This window comes from Megachile rotundata, unplaced genomic scaffold, assembly GCF_050947335.1.
Source record: "Megachile rotundata isolate GNS110a unplaced genomic scaffold, iyMegRotu1 scaffold0744, whole genome shotgun sequence".
NCBI classification, from domain to species: domain Eukaryota; kingdom Metazoa; phylum Arthropoda; class Insecta; order Hymenoptera; family Megachilidae; genus Megachile; species Megachile rotundata.
Window position 1 is genome coordinate 12501 of NW_027474041.1, and position 10000 is coordinate 22500.

The 10000-nt window shown below is 47.7% G+C and overlaps 1 non-coding gene and 1 pseudogene across 1 annotated transcript; both read left to right on the forward strand.

The window, feature by feature from the left end:
* Positions 1 to 1308: 1308 nt before the first annotated feature.
* LOC143266439 (5.8S ribosomal RNA) lies at positions 1309 to 1463 on the forward strand. Its single transcript, XR_013041423.1, has one exon. It is a non-coding gene; the product is annotated as a 5.8S ribosomal RNA (ribosomal RNA).
* Positions 1464 to 3283: 1820 nt separating this feature from the next.
* Positions 3284 to 6526, forward strand: LOC143266444 (large subunit ribosomal RNA; annotated as a pseudogene).
* The last annotated feature ends 3474 nt before the right edge of the window (positions 6527 to 10000 follow it).

Consider the following 10000-nt stretch of genomic DNA (forward strand, 5'->3'; position numbering starts at 1 on the left):
GTATAAGAAAGGTTTCGACTCTCCCGGGACGTCGTTTACTTCTTATTAACGGGTACCGCACGATCCTTCGATAAATACAAAAAGTCGTCGTAACAAGAATGTTCAACTTGAACACGAAGGAAAATCCCGAACATTCTCATATAAAAATATATCTATACATAAATGAATCTGTCGCGAATTTTACCGGCAGAAGGTTCGTTATGTAAAAAATGGATCGTATGCATGGTGTACCCGTTCGTTGCGACGTCTGAGTTAAAAGGAGGAGAGAATCGAAATTGTTAAATAGATACGCGCCAGGAAAGCGGAGAGATTTCGGAGAAGTAAGGAAGAGGTGAAGGTTATAAGAATCTCGAAATATTCTTATCGGACTTTCCTTTCTATAATTTTTATTCTTGATTCGTGTTGCGTACTCTCTCGACCCCGTGTGAAAACACGAGAGAGAATATAAAGAAATATTTTGGGACGTTTGGTAACGAAATGCATGGGTTTGCGAAAAAAAATTGTTAAATTTCTTGTTTTTTTTTTTTCGCCCGCTTCGTGAGAGACTCTCATTTTATTTTCTTTCTCTCTATAAATTTTGTCTTTGGACCAAAGGGAACACCCCCTTTTAGCCTCTCTCTATTTCGTGTTAAACGAGAAACGAAATTTAGAGTGTGACACGGAGGCTTTCACGCGGGGGGTGTCCGGGTAACCGATGGAAATCGAACCACGAAACCGCTTCGACGAACGAAGTCGCAACTTCACGAGAGTCCGCCTGCTTACGACGGACGATATGGTAACGTATCGCTTTACGGACCGGCTGAGAAGCGAAAACGATAGCGTAGTCTCCTTCGTTGGTAGACCGATCTGACGCCGGCCATGGAGTGTCCGTATTGAATCTCGCGATACCGCCAAGACGTCCAATATATGTAAGCAGCGAGCAGGAGACTCTGTGTTACGCGCGACAGCGCGTTTCGTATTTTCCACGGTTTTTGAATGACTTTACCACCCGGAACGGACTGAAAACTCGCCGCACGAAGAGAAATGCGTCACAGAGCGTTGTTTCATCGGCGGTTCTGTAGTTTTATACGGTCCTTTACCCGTCCATGGACGTTATCGTGTCGTCTTAATCATCAATCAGCTCGGGTAAATCTGTGAACAGAGCTATGACGGGACGACGTCCGAATACCGATACTCGATCTTGCGCTTGGATTGGAGTTAGTATTCTATGGACAATCGAACGAATTTATAAACCAGGTTAAATAAATCACGTACATACTGGTTTTCAGACGCTGAGTTGTTAAATATGAACAAAAATTTTTATACGATTACCCTGAACGGTGGATCACTTGGCTCGTGGGTCGATGAAGAACGCAGCTAATTGCGCGTCAACGTGTGAACTGCAGGACACATGAACATCGACATTTCGAACGCACATTGCGGTCCACGGATACAATTCCTGGACCACGCCTGGCTGAGGGTCGTTTATATAACTAAAGACTGCTTGCGTTTGCCTTTAGCAGCAAAAGGTTTTCTCTTCATTGTTAAATTTTTTTCGGTACCGCTCGTCGTTCGACTAGATAAAACGAAACTGTTAAACGCCGAAAAGTCGAACGTTTCGGAGCGGGATCCGATGGTCGAACGCGAGAGAGAGAACAACTTGCGAAATTGGCGAAAACGTACGAGCGATGGTTGGACATTTCGTCGGCGTTTGACGCGGAGAATGTTAAATGGAACGTTCGTGTCTCGCCCTCTCTTTGCTAGTGTTCATTTTTTTCACAGGCGACAGAAGAACATTTTCGTATATCTCGCAATTCTTAGTTTTTAGGATCTTCTCGGCGGAATGCGCTTATCTCGGCTTGCGTGAGTCGTGGTTTCTAGTTAAACCCCTAAAAGAGACCATATACGACCGCCCGTGAAAGAGCGCTCCCGAGTCGAAAACACCTAACTACAGAAGGATATTTAGACGAGAGAGAAAATGATTCTTCGCCCTGCGAGAGAATTGTTAGACACCAATTGAAGGAAGCAAGCCGAGAGTAGAGCGTGTTTACGGCGTTTCTCCGCGCTCCCGACGTTGTCTGAAATGATTGTCGAATTTTTTTTTCGACGGTGCGAAAGTTTATACAACGAGGGGAAAAGTTAAAAATAAACGTGCGACGGAAGCTCTTTCACGGTTAAATTATTACGAGATCGTAGCTTCGCCACGTTTTTTTTAACATTTACAAGCGCAGATCGCTTCGTTGTCGTTGATTAGAAGCGGAAGACCGCGCGATCCCAATACGGGTTCCGGTCGTCCAGTCCTCGAAGTGCATAATTGTGCCGGACGGACGTTGAAAAACCCGGACCGATCGAACGATAAACGCTTATTTGGTGATCGTCTTGCGAGAGTCTCCCTTCATTGTTGTTCGTGTGTTAAATTTCTTTTATCGAACAACGGTCGAACGCAAATGAACAATGACATTTACACCGAAGATCGATCTCGAAACGCTTTTGTTCCTCCTTTTGTGCGCTCGTGGTTTCATCGAACGATATATACACGACGAAGGTGTACCACGCACGTTAAAAATGGGATTTCTTTTTTCCTTTAACCCTTTATTCTCTGGACCATGATAAGTCACCGATGGTTTACATGGCTGTCTCTGGCATTCTCGCCCTTTTCTTGGGATTTTGCGTCGGAACGCGACAGCAAAAGAAAAAACGTATCGGACGATGCGTCTTTACGGTTTATCGACCGTCGAGTGTATATTCGAACGTAAATATGTTGTAACGGTATATGTATCCTTTAGGGGACAAAAGAAACATGAAACGATCGTGTGCGAGAGCGCGCCGAGGGTAAGAAGAAAAGGTGTCCGACCTTTATCTCCTCGTTGTCGTAGTCTCTCCTCGTCGTTTGTTTTAACGCGCCCTGGATAGATAAAAAGATATATCCGATTATAATATATACATATATACTCCGACGCGAGTCGAGAACAACCGGACGTCGTCGTCGTCGTTTTTTTTTTTTGTCGTTGTCCCGCCTGCCCGAATATGCGGCGTTTTAAGTGCCTTTTTTCTTTTGTCGAACAAAAGAGAGAGGAGACACCGAGCTTTCATTTTGGCTCGTACGTACCTTCGAGTAGTCGACGATATTGTGTTGATCCGAAAAGAGAAAAATAGTTGGTTATCGAACGATACAAGGAAAAAATCGAACGACATAATCCCTGTGCGTCGTTGGTATTAATATACCTTTCGTATTACGTGTCGAAACCCCGAAAAGAGCGTACAGTTTGTGGTATAACTTTGAAAAGAAATAATAAAATTTCGACGACCTCAGAGCAGGCGAGATTACCCGCTGAATTTAAGCATATTAATAAGCGGAGGAAAAGAAACTAACAAGGATTTCCTTAGTAGCGGCGAGCGAACAGGAATGAGCCCAGCACTGAATCCCGCGGTTAACGCCGCTGGGAAATGTAGTGTTCAGGAGGATCCGTTTATCCCGAGACATCGAATCGCGTCCAAGTCCATCTTGAATGGGGCCACTTACCCATAGAGGGTGCCAGGCCCGTAGCGACCGGTACGCGTCTCGGGTGGATCTCTCCTTAGAGTCGGGTTGCTTGAGAGTGCAGCCCTAAGTGGGTGGTAAACTCCATCTAAGGCTAAATATGACCACGAGACCGATAGCGAACAAGTACCGTGAGGGAAAGTTGAAAAGAACTTTGAAGAGAGAGTTCAAGAGTACGTGAAACCGTTCAGGGGTAAACCCGAGAAACCCAAAAGATCGAATGGGGAGATTCATCGTCAACGAAGCTGGCTCCCGTGTTGGTGCGATAGTGCCCCGGATGGTCCCGTTACGGCGGGTTTCCCATCGGCGTGGGCACACCACCCGCGGCGAATGTTCCGGCTATGTAGTCGTGCACTTCTCCCCTAGTAGAACGTCGCGACCCGTTGCGTGTCGGTCTAAGGCCCGAGGCGAAGACTGTCCGTCGCTTTTAGCGTACGATGACAGCCCCTTGGATGCCCGGCCGACTGCGCGACGGTACTCAGACGGTATCGGGCCGCAAAATTCTCGAACGCACTGCGTCCAGGACCGCCGCAAGCTCGTTCCAGTCTAGATACCGGATGTACGGACTTAGCGCCGTAACCGGGCCTGGCGGGCTGTTGGCAGGCGGAGTCCTTGGACTGGCCAAACTTTGAATTACCGGTCGGCGACGCTATTGCTTTGGGTACTCTCGGGACCCGTCTTGAAACACGGACCAAGGAGTCTAACATGTACGCGAGTCATTGGGATTTGATAAACCTAAAGGCGAAATGAAAGTGAAAGTCGTCCGTGAAGTCGACTAAGGGAGGATGGGCCTCGTTACGATTAGGCCTCGCACTCCCGGGGCGTCTCGTTCTCATTGCGAGAAGAGGCGCACCTAGAGCGTACACGTTGGGACCCGAAAGATGGTGAACTATGCCTGGTCAGGACGAAGTCAGGGGAAACCCTGATGGAGGTCCGTAGCGATTCTGACGTGCAAATCGATCGTCGGAACTGGGTATAGGGGCGAAAGACTAATCGAACCATCTAGTAGCTGGTTCCCTCCGAAGTTTCCCTCAGGATAGCTGGCACTCGACTCGAACGCATAACGAGTCTCATCTGGTAAAGCGAATGATTAGAGGCCTTGGGGCCGAAACGACCTCAACCTATTCTCAAACTTTAAATGGGTGAGATCTCTGGCTTGCTTGAATTTTCATGAAGCCACGAGATATAAATTGATAAAATTTTTCTTGGATCAGAGTGCCAAGTGGGCCAATTTTGGTAAGCAGAACTGGCGCTGTGGGATGAACCAAACGCAGAGTTAAGGCGCCTAAGTCGACGCTTATGGGATACCATGAAAGGCGTTGGTTGCTTAAGACAGCAGGACGGTGGCCATGGAAGTCGGAATCCGCTAAGGAGTGTGTAACAACTCACCTGCCGAAGCAACTAGCCCTGAAAATGGATGGCGCTGAAGCGTCGCGCCTATACTCCGCCGTCAACGGCAAGTGCGCAGGAACGGGATTTAGTTCCCGTTCTCCATGAAGCCTTGACGAGTAGGAGGGTCGCGGCGGTGTGCGCAGAAGGGTCTGGGCGTGAGCCTGCCTGGAGCCGCCGTCGGTGCAGATCTTGGTGGTAGTAGCAAATACTCCAGCGAGGACCTGGAGGACTGACGTGGAGAAGGGTTTCGTGTGAACAGCCGTTGCACACGAGTCAGTCGATCCTAAGCCCTAAGAGAAATCTAATGTTGATGAGGTGTCCTAAAATTCACGCTTTTCGAACGCAAATGACAAACATACGTACGCTCGCACGCACGTACGCGCGCAAAAGGCAAAAAATGTTAAAAAGAGAAAAAAATTGCAGTTAAATAACAATTTACGTCGCCGTCGTTTCGTGTTTGTGTCCTAATCCACCGCTCGAACATGATCATTTTTATTGATAAATTGACAAAAACGTTGAACGCTGAAAAAAAATGATCGCGGTTCGGATCGATGGATACTTCACGTTCGACGTGATGCGACGTTGTCGAACGCCTGAAAGCGATTTTTTTTCTATTTTTTGCTTGGTTAAATCTTACAAACTATCGAACGCAAGTCGTGTCGTCGTTGCGTCGCAGATGCGTCGTTGTTTATATAATTTTGCGTGATTTGGGAAGAAACACACCCATCGGGCGAAAGGGAATCCGGTTCCTATTCCGGAACCCGGCAGCGGAACCGCATACCAATCGGGCCCTCGTAAGAGTGTTCGTCGGGGTAACCCAAAATGACCTGGAGACGCCGTCGGGAGATCTGGGAAGAGTTTTCTTTTCTGTATAAGCGTTCGAGTTCCCTGGAAACCTCTAGCAGGGAGATAGGGTTTGGAACGCGAAGAGCACCGCAGTTGCGGCGGTGTCTGGATCTTCCCCTCGGACCTTGAAAATCCAGGAGAGGGCCACGTGGAGGTATCGCGCCGGTTCGTACCCATATCCGCAGCAGGTCTCCAAGGTGAAGAGCCTCTAGTCGATAGATTAATGTAGGTAAGGGAAGTCGGCAAATTGGATCCGTAACTTCGGAATAAGGATTGGCTCTGAGGAGCGGGGCGTGTCGGGCTTGGTCGGGAAGTTGGCCAGGCTGACGTGCCGGGCCTGGGCGAGGTGAACGGTTGGCGACTTCGCGTCGCGTCCCGGAATCCGAGCTCGGTCCCGTGCCTTGGCCGCCAACGGATCTTCCTTGCTGCGAGGCTTCTTGTGACGGCTTCGGCCGTCCTTTTCGCCTCTTCGGCCGCCATTCAACGCTTAGCTCAGAACTGGCACGGACTAGGGGAATCCGACTGTCTAATTAAAACAAAGCATTGCGATGGCCCTCAAGGGTGATGACGCAATGTGATTTCTGCCCAGTGCTCTGAATGTCAACGTGAAGAAATTCAATTAAGCGCGGGTAAACGGCGGGAGTAACTATGACTCTCTTAAGGTAGCCAAATGCCTCGTCATCTAATTAGTGACGCGCATGAATGGATTAACGAGATTCCCAATCTGTCCCTATCTAGGCGGGCGAATGGTGCCAGTGTGGCACAAGTCGGATCTCCCACCTCCACGTGGTGTCCGCTGGGGTAGAGGCACTCTATGCCCTTCGGTAGTGCTTCGGTGCTACCCAAGGGTGAGTGCCTCTATGCTAACGGGAGGACGGCGGACCCCCTAGTGGGGTTTGTGCTCACACCGTAAGCCTGTGGTCATGTTTCACAGGAACGGGGGCCTTGCCTTAACCGGCTGGGCTGCGAGGATGTAAACCTCTATAAAAAATACCCTAACCCTAAGCTATGGTGCGCGGCGATGGGGCACCCCCCAGACTTGCGCTGGGGGGTGGGTTGGTGGGAGCACCAACCATTAGCGGCCACCTCATGATACCTGGCGACCTCATGAGTATTTGAGCCTTCTCCCTGGGAAGGGCGTCACCCGGGGAGTGACTATGTAACGTCCCAGCTCGTGGGAATTCCATGGAGAAATTTGTTAAACTTGGGGATATGGGGGGGAAGAAGGAAGGAGAGGGTAGTGGTGAAAAAGAGGGGAAAGGAAGGAAGGCTGTGTCACGAAGCCTTAGTCCGCGGAAAAGGGTAAGAGTGACGGAGGAGGATGTGAGAATGGAGGAGGAAGAAGGAGAGGACAAAGAAATGAAGATGATGCGGAAGGTCGGGGAGAAATTGCGGAGGTTCCTATTAACGGAATCCAACCGCGTCTCCAAGGCAACGACCGATTTTATTTTAAACTGTATGAGTGAGTATGAAGAGTGTATGATGGGTATGGTTGCAAAGAATGAGAGATTGACTGGTCGTTTGGAAGAAAGCCGAAAAATTTGGAGTGAGCATGTGTGTGATTCCGGAGCAGCGAGTTTTGCTAGTGTGGTCGGTAGGAGTGCAGCGAGTGTGGGTGGTAAGAGTGTGACTGAGCGAGTGAAGACTGGTATGAGTGAGAAGCCGAGAGTGAGATCGTTTGCTGTTGTTGTGAAAGCGAGGGATGAAAACGTAAAAATGACGAGTGAGCAAGTGAAAGAGAGAGTGATGAAAGATGTTAGTGGTGATCTGAATGTGAGAGTGAAAGCTGTGAGGAAGACAAGGAGTGGTGGTGTTGTTATTGAAGCGGCGAGTGCACGTGAAATGGATATGCTGAAAGGACATAGGAAGTTTGAGGAATTGGGACTCAAGGTAGAGGCACCTAAAAGAGTGGGTCCGAAAGTCATTGTGTATGATGTGGAAAATGAAATGAGTAATGACGAATTGATGAATGAACTGTATGTGAAGAACCTAAAGACTGCTGGTGTAACTGAAATGGAATTTAAAGATAGAGTGCGTGTTGTGAGTAGAACGAATAAGAAAGGTGCGAATGTTGGAAATGTAATTGTTGAAGTGACTAGAAAAATGCGTGATGTGCTAATGTGTGAAGAGCGTGTGTATGTGAAATGGAGGGCGTGCAAGGTGAAAGATTTTGTGAATGTAATGCGGTGTCATAAATGTTTTGCCTTTGGGCACATGATGCGTGAGTGCAGTGTGAAAGACAGATTGTGTGAGAAGTGTGGTGAGAGTGGGCATCTGAGAGATAAGTGTAAGAGTGAGTGTGTGTGTAGAAATTGTAAGTTGAGAGGTAAGGATGCGAGCCATTCGGTTCTGTCGAGTGAATGTCCTGAGTATGTGAGAGTGTTGGAAAGAGAGAAGGCGCGAATCTGCGATGACTGAATCCTTAAGAATTGTGCAGTGTAATTGTCAAAAATCGTATAGTGTATTGTGTGATTTGAGTGTTGTTATGAATGAAAAGAATGTGAGTGTGGCCTTGCTACAAGAGTTATATGTGTCGCAAGGTTGTGTGAAAGGTTTACCGAGTGGATGGAAAATGTATGTTTGTGAGGACGACCCTGCCAAGGCTGCAGTGGTCGTTCGTGATGTAAATGTGGAAGTGATGTGTGTGAGCGAATGTACCAATGAGTATGGTGTGTGTGTGTGGATCAAGGGAGACTTTGGCGAACTGTATGTTGTGTCAATGTATTGTAGATGGGGTTGTGACATTGTGCCGTACTTAATGTATATGGAGAGAGTGATAGAATTCGTAAACGGGAAGCGAGTGCTGTTTGGAATGGATGCGAATGCGACCTCGCCCCTATGGTTTAGTAAGGGTGGGGGACGCAGTAGAGAGAATGAAATGCGTGGAAGAATTCTGGAAGAATGGGTGTTAGCGAGTGGAATGATTGTGATGAATGAGCCGAGTACGTATTATACGTTCTCGGGTGTGACAGGGCAGAGTGACATTGATGTCACTCTGATGAATGAATCTCTAGCCAGGTGCCGTGTTGAATGGGAAGTAAAGAGTGATTGGGGAGTGAGTGATCATAATGTGATTGTGATTGAAATAATGTATGATGAGAGTCAGCGGAATGCCTCGAGCGTGCGGAAGGGATGGGTGTGTAAGGATGTAGACTGGGAAGGATACAGGAATGATTTGATTGAATATGCGTTGATGTATGGACAGGATGTATGTAACGAAACAAACGTGGATAGGATGCTTGAGTGTATTATGAGTTGGATCCAGGATTCGAACGACAAAAGAATGAAAAGGAAAGTAAGAGTGAATGATAGGAAGATTGTATGGTGGACGGATGAATTGAGACGATTGAAAGGTAAAGTGCGAAAGAGCAGGAAGCTATGGCAGAGAGCGAAAAGAAGACGAAGCGAGGATGTTGATGAGCGACTGAATAGGTATAAAAGTTTGATGAAAGAGTATAAACGTGAGTTGTGTAGGGTGAAAGAGGAAAGCTGGCGACATTTCGTGAGTGAGTCAACGAACCTGGATCCATGGGGTCCTGTGTATAGGGTATGTAGAGGGAAGAATGAGCGAGAGAGAATGAGATCGTTGAATGTTGATGGTGTGACCTATTCCACGTGGAGAGAATGTGCAGAAGTATTATTAGAGCGTTTCTTTCCAGTCTCAGGTATGACAGGTGGAGTAAGTGGTATGGAAGAGAGTGTGAATCAAGTAGAAGACTTTGAATGGGATGAAGTGAATGAGGCCGTAATGGCAGCGAAGCTGAATAAGGCACCTGGCTTGGATGGAATAACAGCGAAGATGTTGCGTGTGATTTGGGATGCGATTCCGGGATGCTTGTTGAATTTGTATAATGCGTGCTTGAGGAATGGGTGTTTCCCGTATGAATGGAAGAAAGCGTGTGTGGTCGTTCTGCTGAAGTCTCCTGAGAAACCGCGATCGGACCCTGCGTCCTATAGACCGATAAGTCTGTTGTCTGTGCTTGGAAAGACGTTAGAGCGAATGATGGTTAAAAGGCATGAACGGAGAGTGAATGAGAGAATGGATGATGCACAGCATGGGTTTCGCAGGGGACGATCGACGGAGAGTGCTTGGTTGAGAGTAAGGGAATATGTACAAGAGAGTGGAAGTAAGTATGTGTTGGGTATATTTGTCGATTTTAAAGGAGCGTTTGACAACTTAGAATGGAAAAGTGTGATTGAATGGTTGCATGAAACAGGATGTAAGGAGATGCCCCTCTGGAA